This window comes from Phragmites australis, chromosome 14, assembly GCF_958298935.1.
Source record: "Phragmites australis chromosome 14, lpPhrAust1.1, whole genome shotgun sequence".
Lineage (NCBI taxonomy): Eukaryota > Viridiplantae > Streptophyta > Magnoliopsida > Poales > Poaceae > Phragmites > Phragmites australis.
Genome location: NC_084934.1, coordinates 15871930 through 15886924, shown reverse-complemented (window position 1 = coordinate 15886924; position 14995 = coordinate 15871930). Strand labels below are relative to the sequence as shown.

General features: G+C 39.1%; 1 pseudogene; it reads left to right on the top strand.

Annotated features, from left to right (window-relative positions):
• The first annotated feature begins 851 nt into the window (after positions 1–851).
• Positions 852–14360, top strand: LOC133890440 (uncharacterized; annotated as a pseudogene).
• The last annotated feature ends 635 nt before the right edge of the window (positions 14361–14995 follow it).

Sequence of the window (14995 nt, the reverse complement as noted above, 5' to 3'; positions counted from 1 at the left end):
ATCAGGGATGAGAATTAGGGATTGAAAAATTGGGGAATTGAAGATGACCAAAAGAGTAGATGGTGGGTGGGGGCCATAGCCCATGGGTGGGCTCTACTACAAGGATGAGCCTTTCAGTTTTAGCCTACTTGGCCCATCCGAGCTTTGGTTCTTCTTCCTCGTTAGCTTGCTCTTACTTTGTTATGTTCGACTGTTCCTGATCTAACCATGCTTAAAAAAATTGAGGGGAAGGGGTTCCAGATGCACCAGGAGTGGTGGTGATAGGGGGAGGGGGGTTGAGGTCCCGTGTCCCCTTAGATCCGTCGCTGCTTGTACCCTCTTTCTTCCTATATGAAGGGTACCCTTAACCTTCAGTCATAGCCATATCGTAGTGATTTAGTTGTAATTGTAAATAGCTAGTCGCCGAGAGCAAAATATATAGGTTAATTTTTTTATTGAAATGCATGGTTTGGTTAACCAGTGGTTTTGTAAACCTAGAGACCAACAAAGAAACATAATATCGGCAGTGAAAGAGGTTAGTGAAGGTCAAAGTGGGCTATGCCCCCCTTAATCTTGAAAGATTACTGAAGAAACACTTAATTTAACCACTAAATGCTAACAAATTGCTAATATGCCTCCCTAATATGAGCTCATGCTAGATTGACCCCTTTTTTTTTTTCAGACTCCACTGTATCGGGTTTATCCGATCACGAATCCACCCTCGTTTGAGTCCTGTGATTCTATTTGTATTTCTTTTCTTTTTTATCGGATTATATTACTATTTCTAGTCGACTTTCCATCTATGAATTTTCAAATACCACATGACCTTACGACCTTGCATCAGTCAACCTCATTGTTATTTTGCCGTGGATCTAGGGGTAAAACCGAAAAACTGCAAAACTATAGGGACTCGAGATTTCCTGTCCTCCTCTCTTCTACGGCCGCCAGTATTTACTGCGCCGCATCGTCGGTGACCTCGCCGGCAGCGACGTGTCACAACAGACCAAGCCTCGTTCCACTGAAGTCTTCTCTCGTCGCTAGGCGTCACCCTCCTTCTTTTCCGCCCTCTTCTGGTACCGGACTTGCGCGGGGTGGGATCCATCCGAACTTGGGTCAATTTCTTCTTTGTTGGTGAGTAAACCAATCTTGCTTGGACAGATTGTTCTAGCTGTGTGTTTGTCACAATTATTGGTAAGGGAATTGGGAGAGCAGGTCTTGCTCTCAAATCAAATTCAGATTTTTTTCTTCCTCTCCTTATCTCAATTCAGTTAATTGTTGATTTCTGTGCTGGCGGTGGCGGTGGATTAATGAAGATGTGAGGTAAGGGTTCGGGGTTCACGCGAAGTGATGGAGAGGGGGCGAACAATGGGAAGACGGTGTGGGGGGTGGAAGCCGAGCGGAGCAGGCGGTGGGCTGCACCGGCAGCCATGTGAATAGCCGCTACTGGCGGCGCCGCTACCAGGCCGTGTCCGCAAGGATTGGGTGATATGCTAGGGAGGTGGGGAGCGATGGAGGCCATCAGCTGTAGAGCCAGTGGACAGAAATTCGAGCGAACTTTTTTCTGAAATCAATGATATGCTGTTCTGTCTATTTATTTTACCAATAGTGTTTCAAAGCTTGTGATAAATGAAATTGGGTAGAGTGCACGTAGGCTTTAACCTTACGTATCTGTGGCGCTTGGCGCCTCTAGACTTCAGAAAATAAAATGTTAGGTCTTTAAACTTTTACATGCTCTGACCCACAAGAGTCTGGAATTTGACTTGCCTGTTGAGTTATAGCGAACTGGAGATCCAGTGACACTCCAGATTGTAGGGTGCGTGATGGTTGCTTGCGTCAAAATGTAGGGACAGTTAGGGAAATTTAGTATCCTTCAAGCAAACCACACTATAGTGATATCACTTGAATGAAAGGTTGGTCGCTATATCATGCAACTTATAGAAGCTTATTGCCCTAAATATTCATTAGTCTTCTTCAGGGATTAACTAGCAAATTTGAATTACATTCCCTCCTTTTCCTTTTTCTTTTCTCAGTATATGATGGTACTAGAAGCAAAGGCCCAGTTAGTTGGGTGACTAGCAATCCAAGAGAATAAGATACACAGCTGTTTTCTTCATCCCTAAAACTTTATTTTCTTTGGTTTAAATATGTTGCCATTCTTATGGTAAAAAAGATTAGTTACCCTTGGCTCTGTTTTGAAATGTATTAACTAATCTCATCCTCCCTTTGTCAAACTCTAATCGATTGGTTGACTGTTGGGTAAAGGATTTTAGCATATACTGCAATTTCGGATACATTCTTTATAACTTGGGAAGGAATTCTAGTAATGTAGGAGTGCTTATTAAAATTACGTGGAATGCATTCTTTATACAAATAATGCAATCTCAACTACAAACTAGTTTACTGTACTGGCAATATATCCTTTGTGATTCTGTAATATTATCTACAAATTTTGATTGCTTTGTTATGAAGTGACATTGCCTTACCTGGTTACATGTTTGAAATTTAAATTGTGGATGAATATCCTATTGATGCAAAATGGACAATTAAAAAATGACTGAATGAATTGCTGTCTGATTAAAAATGCATAATAACATAAACAATTTGCTTTATTTTTCTGCTATCATGCTTATTTAGAAAAGTCATATAGTTTAATTAAGGTTTTGATTATTTGTGACTCAGAATTACCATACTACACCTTAGATTTCAGAATTATCATAGACTTGAGATATCCATTAAACAAATAAGAGAAAATGACCGAACTATGTTAACAGAGATAAAATGATTTAGTTACCTCTGGCTCTGTTTTCTATGATTACCATAGATTTGGCTAGGATCATTAGAATCACCTTGGAGTTAAGAGAGACAACGACCATTTATGTTAGTTAACAGAGATAATGACCAAGCCGAACAATATCAGCAAGCGTAGGCCCCCCAAATTTAATTTTACATATCTAGGGAGCTGTGTGAAGCACCATGCAAATTTATGGATTTATTGCAATTTTCTCACTGATGTAAGATTATATGATTTTGGTTGATCATTCTAACTATTGTTCAGACGTGCAAAGCTTTATTCTCCATCTCTTTAGCTTGTTTTAGTTGGTTTTGTGATGATTATCTTCCTTTCAAAGAGCTTTGTTGATCATGGTTGGGTGTGTGCAGCTAGACAGAACAATATCTCAGGGTTTAGTAAACTTGGGTCCTTGACATGGTTTCTCTCACTCATTTTCCCCCTGTCCAAGTGGTGCTGCTTAGGCCCACAGTTTAGTCGATTGTATGTTCTTGTTCTCATTGTCTTTGAGCTGGCCCATTTAACCTAATTATGTTTCGTTTCAGGTGCTGTATGGGTCTTTGACATACGGAATATATTAGGGTTGAAGCAACATTAGGGAGTTATTCAGAAGTAAAAGGATTCATCCTTCCAGTTAAATGATCACATGACCTGCAGAATGGCATCAAGCAAGCAAAAGAAACGACTGATAAATTATACCAACTCAGGGCAATACAGAACGGGAAAGAAAGCAAAATTTCAGTCATCTAATTGTCTAGTAAGTTTGAAGCCTCATATTGGTCTTAAATGGGATCAGTATTTGAGGAGAGTTGTGCCAGAAAAGGATCAAGTTGGAATTTTGTGGTCAGACTTGGTCCCTTTCATAGAAAGTCCAAAACATTGTTCAGGGCTGGCTGATGTTACATATGTTCCTCCAGAGACTTTTTCTTTCGAGAGCCTGAGAGGTGTGCTATCCTATGAGGTCTGTCTGTCTTTCTTCCACCATATTAAGCTCTGAGTTTCTTTACCATTGGTCTTTTCTAATGATAATTTATTTTCTATGCTTTAGAGTCACCTGTTTTTGGTGATGTTAGCCCTAGTTTCAGCTACTATATTCTCTTGCTATACATTAACTGAGTTTGTTCTTGGTTGTAGGTATGGGCGACATGTCTGACAGAGGCCGAGAGAAAGTTTCTCACACAATTTCTCCCAAGCAAAACTGATGCAGAAGAAAGTGTACATATGTTGCTTACAGGAAAAAATCATCACTTTGGAAATCCTTTCCTCAGCTGGCAAGTTCTCTACGATATGGTTCCTGTCACAATTTTTATATGCATTTCTAGGGTTTTAGATGCATACTGTTGTGCCTTTTATGTGCTCTGTTGTGTTCCAGTGCAGTGTATGTGATTTTTTTTTTTTGTTTCAGTAGGGTTTTTAAATAGGTACATGTTTCTCACGATTCCTATTAGTCTTGCTGCAACATGATGGCAACTAGATATATCCTTGTGCTTTTAATAACTTGAAATGTACTTACACATTAAATAGGAAGTAACTTTAAAGTTGAACATAAGAATTTGCAACTTTAGAAATTGCTCAGATCAAACACCAAAAGCCACTGATGCTTTTGAAATGACCTTCCATAGGCAATGCACATTGATCTACACCATTTAAAGTCAATCTAGTTCCTATTGGCTACGAGTTAATACACATAATCTGTTTATTCTTAAATAACATTGAACTAGAATATATCATATTAGTGTCCCTTCTTTAAAACTATGTTTGTCCCTTCCATTGTTTATTCAACTTTCCATCAGTTTGGCTGCAGCACTATTTTTACCTCTTCATGTCTGTTAGTTGTGGATCATTGATTAAACTGTTGAACTATAGGTCATCTTCTCTTTGCTATGGTGATATTCATCCAGATACTGTACTCAACAAGGAGAAGGACATAAAAAAAGATGAGAAGGCATATCATATTGACTTGCGTAATTATCATTCCAAGTATGCCAAAACCAGAGCAAGTCTATTGCAATTTTACCTTTTCTGTGATACCTTAATATTGATTGTAAAGTAATTGTGCAGCATGGTCGAGACCTTGAAGAAATGGAGGAAGAGATGGCTAAGTTGCGGTGATACAAATAGTTTTTTCAGGTTGCACTTGATTAAATAATTTTTCATTTGGGTGATCCTTCATATATTGATTACCAATGCTTCTTGTTCCTTTCTCATTAGAATTTTGTATTTACCACTCGTTCTTGAATTACATGTGGACCTCGTTCTTGTGAATAACTTTTCAGTTTTCACATTGTCTATGCACTTAGGTAAACTAGTAATTTACATCCCTCAATTTTCTTTTTGCATATACTGATAATTGACAATTATTAAAATAGCCCTGTAAGTTCTTAAGTAATGTAAGAACTAAGAACAGGTTTGATCTGAGTGTCGAAAACAAAATTTTCCCATATTGTAACGATTTATTTTACTGGATTTGTCCTTGTTTTACTGCATATACGATTGATTGAGCTACCTAAGTTGCTTTATTTCATCAAATTCTTTCACTAGCCAAATCTGCTGGCGTCTATGCTCACCCCAAGCTGGCTTTTATTTTAGTCTAAAATTGTTGAACCTTTCTGAATTTGTATCTTTGCCGTATTGCTCTTGCTTGGCGCAGTCAATTGGAATGCTTACTATATCTCATTGTTGTCTGATGTGCCTTTGTTTGGGTAGTCTTAGGTTATACTACCTATAATCTGCATGCAGGATCAAACATTGGTATTTGATGTCATCTTTTACATGTTGTCGAGGTCTCTGTAAGTTTTGAGTCCCTGGTACATCTAGTCGTCACATCAGTGCTTTTCATTACGCATTTCTTATGAAAGCTTTCTGGATAAGTTTCTGCTGGTTGGCATATGCCAAGCAACCTCATCTTTTAGTGCTAAATGGTGTCATATTTTAGTTTTCTGGAGATTCATATTGATAATACTAATTACTGAACTGTAATTTCTCTTGTAGTATCCAACAATAAAGGTCTATTAATACTGAGTTGTTAGGTTTTCAATTTCAAGGAGAATATCAAATGCAAACCTAACGTTCCTTGTGGTGCATTTGACCTATTATACTGCAAATTTCTAGAGCTAACTCAATTCAAGACGAGACAATGATGAATTTCAGCAAAAAACTTACTGTTATTCTTTTGCAGTGATAACCCTGCCAAACAGAAGCCAGGAGTTATGCAAGTTGTTGCTTCTAAGAGTGGAATGCCCCTGAATGTTTCACAAAGTGTTGATGTTTCAAAGTTTATGTCATACATTGAGGTAAAATACCTATCTCATAAGAAGGTTAACAATGAGATATTTTTGTTCAGCTTGGGACGCTGGAGCTTCTTTAAGAAAAAGTAATGAAATCTCAGTTATCTAGCCATGAACCTTTGTAATGTGCAATCCTTATGGCCTGCCTGCAACTTAAAATGGCTTCAAAACAAGAACATATTGCTAAAACTAGAATTCCTGTTCATATATTTGCTTTCCGTGTATCAGCAGTTTTAAAATATTTTTCCGTTCTACTTTTCAAATGTGATGTTAGTGAACTAAAAGAAGAGTTATGTTTAATCAATGATTCCAGTTTTGCACAGTTGCTTGTTGGTAATGGGTGTCTGCTAACGCCTGATTGGTGTGGGCACTTGCACTGCATTGTCTCACATATAGAACCTGTTTCTTTTTCCCAGCTTGTGATTTTCTTAATGAGCTATTACCTTGTTTCGTAATTGTTTATGAAGAATAATGTGAAGGGATGTGTTAATGTGCAACATGATGCAGAACTGATCCAGAATTTCCTAAATTAGTCCGCAACAATGGATGTGATCCTCGTTAGTGAAACTGATTATCAGCAATAACTGGACTCTTCATGGTGGTTTTTGATGCCTGGTTATTACTTTTGGTGTATCATCACTTCTGTCCAAATTAGAACTTTTGCTTTTCAGGTCTTCAAGGTGCACCTTTACAACCAATATTGATCACAGCATGTCAATATAAATTACAACATCATGTCAATATAAATAATAAATTACAAAATATTTAATCTCAGCAAGTTTTTTTTGAAGATCTGCTTCATCTTTTCTAGAAAGTTGAATAGCAACATCTACTTTAGACCATTGTTGTATCATGCATTTTCCTGAATGTTGTGGTGCCTTTGCTTGTGCAACTTTTCAGATTAGTAGAACACAGCTCAACCATGTTAAGAGACTGAAGCAGTCTGGCGATGGCATTCAGACCAAGCATGTTTCACGTGTAATTGGAGGGCTTCATAAATCCCATGTAAAACCATATGGAGCATTAATAAAGGGTGAACAGAGAAGACTGCGTGAACATTGGTCAGTAATGCATTAATTTAGCATGTACATCTTATGTGGATCTTTACTCTTACAAAGAAGTATTAATGTGATTTTTTTAATATTACGGATATTACAGAAATAATACTGAAAATGAAGAAATTCTAAAAATAATACCTATTCGTCCAACGGTTTGGCAAAAACAAGGTTTCGCCCTACCGTACGGCGAAAACACTATTTTTGTCAAACCGTATGGTGAAAATAGGTGATGTGTCCCCGGTGGCAGCTTCAAGGCTATTTTCGCCAAACCGTTGGACGAAAACTATTTGTCTCGAAACTGTACATGAAAAAATAATTTTTGCCAAACGGTTGAACGAAACTCACTGTGAGCTCAGCGTGAACCCTATCTCCTGCGAGCTCAGTGTGAACCATATGTCCTGCGTCGGAATGATCGAATTTTTTTCTTTTGTCGACAAAATATTATATCGCTTTTTTAGTTTGCGATTGAACTTATTTCTTATATAGAATGGAAAGATGTAAAATAAATTATAGAATTGTTTGTCCGACAATGGGACGTAGCTGATAAATATTACATGGGAGCCTACAATAGTAGCTGTAAAACATAAGTAGCGTAGAACCCGATACGGAGGTTACATACGCTGATGAACATTACATGTGACATGAGGTTTTTTTGTCGTAGCGCGAATAGACCCAACCATAAATAGCTGACGACAACAAACATTGACATGTACGGTACGTGTAAAGAGTAACATAATAGCGTGCCGCTGAGCTTCCCACACCTACTTATGATAATGCAGCCAACCAATGAGAACATGGGACATGTAAAAGCTTCGATTTGTTGTAGGAGCATTCGCACCATCCATTGAAAACTTGCCCTAGGTTCACCTCATGAGTGACAATTCTGGTATCACTCCCAAATCCTCCTTTTGATCTCAGGGGTATCTCAAAGCGGTGCTCATTGACACCCATGCTAAGAATCATATGTTCTACTGCCTTCGTGCTCTTCTTTTGTAGGTAGTCCATCATTCGTTGGGCATGCTATGTACGCATTGCTGTACAGTGATTAACAGCAGCAGCATGCCTAGCAGTAACTAATAATGTTGTACAACATTCCCTCAACGATTGCAACAATAGAGAGTCCACGCAGCCCTCTGATGACCCAATTGTAAACCTCTGCTATAGTGGTAGTCATGACGCCATACATACCAAAAAATATCAAAACAAATAGGTATCAACTTTCAAATATACTAGCTCATACTACACATATTCGATAAAGACGTAGTTCAGTACACGAACCTAGCACCTCCGGTGTCATAGAGTAAGGACCACTTCTCCTTTGGCTCTGCCACAATCCACTGCCAGAAATATTTGATGTTTCTTGCCAACCTTCTCATATTAGGAGGATCAATGCCTTCTCCAAGAGGCGGCAGCGCCTTCGGTACAGTGTCATCAATAGCTGGTTTCTTATTCTCTCCTGCACGTGCATCCTTGTTTTTTTTTATCCAACTCCTTCCACAAAGCATCAAACTTGCGACTTTGGTTCTGGCTGCAGAATCTCTTGAACATGTCCATAAGTGCTTTGCTCTTGAATTGCTTGTGGAATTTTGCTCCCATGTGACACATGCACCACCTATTCTGCATGTCATTCCAAGGGAACGGTTCACTTGAATCGTCTTGCAGTGTCTTTATAGTAGATAAGATCCTAGCATACCGATCATGTATGATGTAAGCGTTAGGTCGATCACGGACAACCCTAACCTTAAGATGTCTAAAAAACCAGAGCTAGATCAACCTGCTCTCACGTTCCACATACACAAATGCCAAAGGAAGTATCTGGTTATTTGCATCAACACCAATTGTAGTGAGAATCTGGCTCGTCAAGAATGTACCATCCATACAAAGCAAAGGACGATAATACTGGAAGGATTGAATACACTGACTTAAAGAAAAAAAAGCATGTCGAAAAATCCTAGACTAGTTTTCATCAAATTCAGTCTCCTTGAAAGCAGTGTATGTGCTAGGGTTCCTGACCTTCAGAATTTCAAGCACGCGGGGTAGGTTATAATAAGAAGCCTCATATGTACCCCACCGTTTCTCTAAGGCTTTCTGCTTTGCACGTCAAACCTTTTGATAAGTAATCTCATATTTGAACTCTCGTAATATTGATCGTTGGATGAACGAGCATTCCATGTCCCGCTTCTGAATAATCTCAATGAAGAATTCATTTGCAACTAGTGCATCAGTAAGGTTACGGTGCTTTCGACCAACATTTTCGAACATACAATTGTGCTGAACCACTCTAGAGGCTATCTAATGGGTCAAATGCTTCGGTTTGTATGCATGAACATAAAAGCTGCATCCAAGAGTTCTGCACTTGACCTTTTACTTTTCTAAGCTTGAGACAGCAACAAATACCTCTCTGTGTGATGTTACTACCCACCGTGCCACTGCATCCTTCATTTCAGACCGATTGGGGAACACCTATTTTAGGAGAACCATACTTGAACCATATTCCACAGAGGAGTCATGGTTCTCCATAACTTGCATCCTCGTTTTGTTAGGCAAGTTTCATTCTTCTGGGATGACAGTATTATAATAGTTATCGTCTTCATCATCATCACCATCATCTTCATCTACATTTACAGATTCCAATAAAGCTTCTTCCTCATGAATTGCGTTACGATCCACGTTCTCGAGCTCAACAATGATTTCTTCAATTTCCTCCCCTGCATCAGCTTGACCCTCCTTAACCTCTGCCTCAGTCGTCTACCCTTGTTCAACTTCCTCCGTTGACACTACATGCCTACGTGTATCCTCTTTTACTGATGTTGCTGCACTGCTACTATCATCCGTTTCTCTTGGACACGGTTTCACTAGGATATTGAACTCAGCCTGACACTGCCTGCACCACTCCAACCATTTCAACCACTTGTCTGTTCGATACACCGGCTTTAACTCCCAAAATACTAGATGTAACGTACGAGTCCACATGCATTGCATCGTAACAGAATAAATCTGGGGGTCAAGTTGAAAGTATTGGGTGAACCACATTTTCATCTCCTTCATCCTTGTACCCTTAGGGTTTGGGTGCTCAAGGATGGTAGATGGAAAATTGCTCAAATCAACACCAGATGGACCGTTACGAATTTGACCATTTCTATAGAATACTATAAAATTTATAGAGTTTGACGTAACTGTCACCTAAAAAATATATCAATTAGATTACCAACTTATTGTCGCTATTAATTAGAAAATAAAAATAAATTACATTCATACAATACGACTAACTTAAAATTGACTAACGTAATGGCCATGCTGGTCCACTGTTTCTGGTCCTAAAATGCGAAGTACTATAGTTTTCGTTGCCTAAAATCTAATCAATATTACAATCCTAAATCTAAATCGGTGATAACAGTATTAAATAAACATATTACTAGCAACAAAAAATTGAATATATTTAACTCAAGAATTTATTAATTAATAACATTTGATATTATGAGTCTTGCGAATCTTCAAATACATAATCTCATTGAATTTTAAAATTTTAACATAAATACTTCGGTGCTGCATTGCTTTTTGGATGCTTTCTTTGTTTTATTGTTTTGTTTGCAAACCACTAGCCCTAAGTCACATATTATTACAATCCAATAAATATCGTATTTTAGTGTAAAACACATATTTTTACAATCCAATAATATAATCCTACATACATCATCATAACTAGAGTACTGAGATCTAATATCTGTACGCACATATATTCTATTTTCTTAACCTAATACTAAAAATAACCTAATACAAAGATTTGTACCTAAAATCAACATTTACAAAGGGAAAATTAATTTTCTAATCCCTAATTAAATCTACATACAGATAAAGCAATAGACATACATCTAAAAACAAAATTAAAAAGAAAAAATAATTTACCTTACTCTTCTTCTTACTCCTCCCCGTCTCCCTCCTCGTCCTTCTCCTTTCTCCTCCTCCTCCTCCCTCCTCTCTTCTTTCTCTTTTCTCTTCTCCTCCCTGCTCCTCTCTTCTCTCTTCTCCCTTGCGCGGTCGCTATCTGCTCGCACCGTCGCGCTGGGCAGCGAAATGAGATGGACTTCACGGGTGCGAACGCAGGGGTGAGGGTCATGGGGGGCATGGAGTTTTTGTTCAACCGTTTGGCGAAAATTAATTTTTCGTGTACGGTTTGGCGACAAATATTTTTCGTCCAATGGTTTGGCGAAAATAGCCTCGAAGTTGCCGCCGGGGACTCCTAAACTGCCGCCGGGGATACATCACCTATTTTCGCCATACGGTTTGGTGAAATTAGTGTTTTCACCGTACGGTAGGGTGAAAACTTGTTTTTGTCAAACCGTTGGACAAATAGGTATTATTTTTGAAATTTCTTCATTTTCGGTATTATTTCTGTAATATCTGTAAAAAAGTAATATTAAAAAAATCGTATTTATGTAATAGGTTGAACATGGCGTGCAATGATCTACCTGCTGCTTTTGAGGTTCTTAAGGACAGGAAGACGTTGATGGAGAAATCAAGAAAGTTAATAGGCCTTGAGCTTGAGAAAACAATGTATCTGTCATGAGAAAGGTTCGCTGTGACATATCCTTCAATTCTTTTTCTTAATTTTTTTTTGTGCCGGGGGAGGTCTTTTACCTGAATGTATAAAAAGTCCAGTGGATGATATCAGTTCATGCTTATTCATTTGTATCTTGTCACTTTACAATGTATCATACCATTCACCAGTGCAACAGAATTCCTATTCGATGTACTTCATGCAATTAAATTTTGTGATGAGGCATCTAGCATGAAAAACCTAATTAGTATTTCATTATGAAAGGTGAATTTCTCTGCTGTGTTATCTTATTCATATAAGGCAATTAAATTGTCTTTATAAAGAAGTTATGCTTTGTCGTAGGTCGATGTTTTTAATAGAAAATAAATTCTTTTAACAAAATAATCTTAAATTAATTTTATAATCAATAGATGATTATGGTTTATTTATGTTTTTTATGATGAGAAGGCAGACCAGTTATCAGATATAAGAAAAGAGCCAGGACAACATGATGCTTGCAAAAACGATGGCAGCCCAATTTTGCAAAATGACCAGGTAGAGCACTCACCCCAAAGTACGTCACAAGGAGGGAATGATCAGAGCACATCTCTTCAAGATCTGGATGAGGAGACTAAGGATATGGAAATATGTATTTACCATAATGATGGTCCGAAAGTGGAAGATCACAATCTCATGTTAGTCAATGGCACAAATAGGTAGTCAGAGCAGAACTCTGACGTGCAAGATCAAGATCATAAGGATATCAAGTGTGTAGATGAAAGGATGTCCTGCTGTGCCAACAACACTGATGAGCAGACTGAAGATATCAAAGACATTAAATTGTGTGAAGATGGCCTGGATGTTCAATATGAAGAGATTAAAGAATTCAGCTACAAAAATACAACTCTTAACAATCATAGTTCAGAGAGTCAACAGATCAAGTCCATCTATCATACAGGCACACTTATTCACACTTTTGACAGCCAGAATATGCAAGTTCAAGATCATGATGGCATTGCTTACACAAGTCCACCAAGTCATGCTCATGAGCAAGATCAGGACCTAAAAAGCATCAGCAACGCAACTGTGAACCACAATGGCCGTGGTGTAAATATTCCTTCAGAAAAGAGTTATCCGAAGATGCACACTGTAATTGCAAACCAAGAAGAGGCTGAGAACATTACGATGATACCATCGATCAGTTCTTCACTACTTCCTAAGTCCTCTGGAGAACAAATTCTTGTGGAAGATTTTGTGGATCTAAATGGCCTATTAGCAAAAGGTGAAAAGGACAGATGGCAGCTGGCAGGCTCTCAGCTGGCAGCCCCTCTTCAGTCCTATTATCATCCTCCAGAGAATAGAATGTACAAGGGGTCAGGTGACTTACAGATTAGGCAGAGGTATCTCTCCTCAAGACAACATAGTTCTGCAATCTATGTGGATAATGGTGTTCTAAGTCAGCAGCTGGCCCAAGTTGCCATGTCTGCGTTCCCAGTGGACAATTCAACATCATTTATTGAACCCTTCTCGAACCGCAGAGCAATGGCCGCCAGCTCCTGATAGCAAAGGACATTGGAATGATCTCCTACCCCCTTCAACATGCGAATAGCACTGAACATTCAACTGGTTTACATTCCTTGGCCAATAACCGCATTGGATCAATATGCTCCATTTTCCAGGCCCTTGCAGGAGCAGCAATTAATTGATCACAGTCAAGCTGGCCTTCACGTGCAACAACTTCACAATAATTTGTATTCTGGTGTGAGGTTTCCAACTAATGGAAACATTCCTATTGCTGAACAACATTCTCATCCTGCTTTTGCTCCCATGGATCATAGATATAACTGGTCCCTGAGGGGACTCAGTCGCATAATAATAATCTGCCTGGGGGAGTCGGGTAACTGCTTAACCCAGGCCTTGCCAAGTGGAAGCAACACAGATGGAAGTCTGTTCAGTGCCATATCCCAGTATAAACCATCAGTACACATGCAACCTGGTAGATCGAGTCCCAGCCAGCACCTTGAACCAAGGAATCAAGTTCGTCCACCTCAAAATTTTCTTCCCAGGACTCAAGATACAGATCCTCCATTTTCAGAAATCTACGGCTACACCCAAATGTGGCCAGTAGTCCAAGCAGTCATGTAGCATCTGTAGGCTCTCTGAATAACATGCATTGGACAAACTTCATACAACAGAATCCTGGAATGCCTGACTTTAAAAACAGGCAATTTCGAGGCCCTTGGACCAGATAACTCTTTCTGAGACTCTGGATGTAGGTTGATCTTAGGTGCCGCTGAGGTTAATAAGGAGATTGGGGGCTGAGGTTAATAATGAAATTCCAGCATTGGCTAACATATCAGTGGTTTTTGCGCTGTTTCAATGGTGTGGTTTCAGAACTTGTGTACATACTTTTGCGCCATGCCTATCTGAAACTGAGGATTCCCATTTTCGCTGTTCTGTTTTGCTCTAATAAGTAATGCTCCAATTTCCATGTGTAGGTCTATGGTCCTGAGCAAACTAAATCACATACTGAACTGTATTGTTTGTTAGAGGTGCTTGGTAGGGAAGGTTCCTAAGTCCTAGCATTGCATCTCATGTTCCATCTTTTACTTCGCTGGCGTGTTAACTGTTATTCTGACAGGCAAGAAAGGTTGACACTTCGATTCCTTGCCTAGCATGTGTACCATCTTTAAAGTGGTGCTTTTCTTTCACATTTATTTATTTTTGGCTTTTCTGTTGACATGCGATTCGTCTATGAAGATGTTACACCATTCTACTCGTGGAACTTTCATTTCAGGCATCAACGGAAGCTCAGTTCTGAATAGATGATTAAGTAGCTATACACCAGTGTTATGCCTGTTGATGCGTAAGATGCACTGAACCAAGTGAAGCTCACAGCCTCACATCAAGCAGACTTGTATGGTGAATCCGGGCGTACTGATTGAGTGATTCTACAACTGAGATGGTGATCAGCAAAACTCAAATCTTGAGTCTCAAATGCATCCCGGCATACCGATTGTGTGATTGTACAGCTCCAGATGCGAAGCACCTCGGCAACAAATGCGGATCGTAAATGATGATGCATATGAGAAAAGGCGCAAGTTTTCGCAAGGTGCCTGGTGTTAACAGCAAAAGGGCCAAGTGTATGCCCTAGGCAGGCAGGAGTGCAGGACACGAACCAATAAAAGGCCATGCACGATGAACTGAAAATGATCTTGTTTGCTGTAATTCTTAAGCCTGCAGAGGAGCCAAGAGGCCAGCCGTGACTCATAACAGATGATGTTCCGGAGGTCGAAGAAGATTCGGCAGCAGTATGAGCTGAAAGACCATAGGAGGAGCATGGACA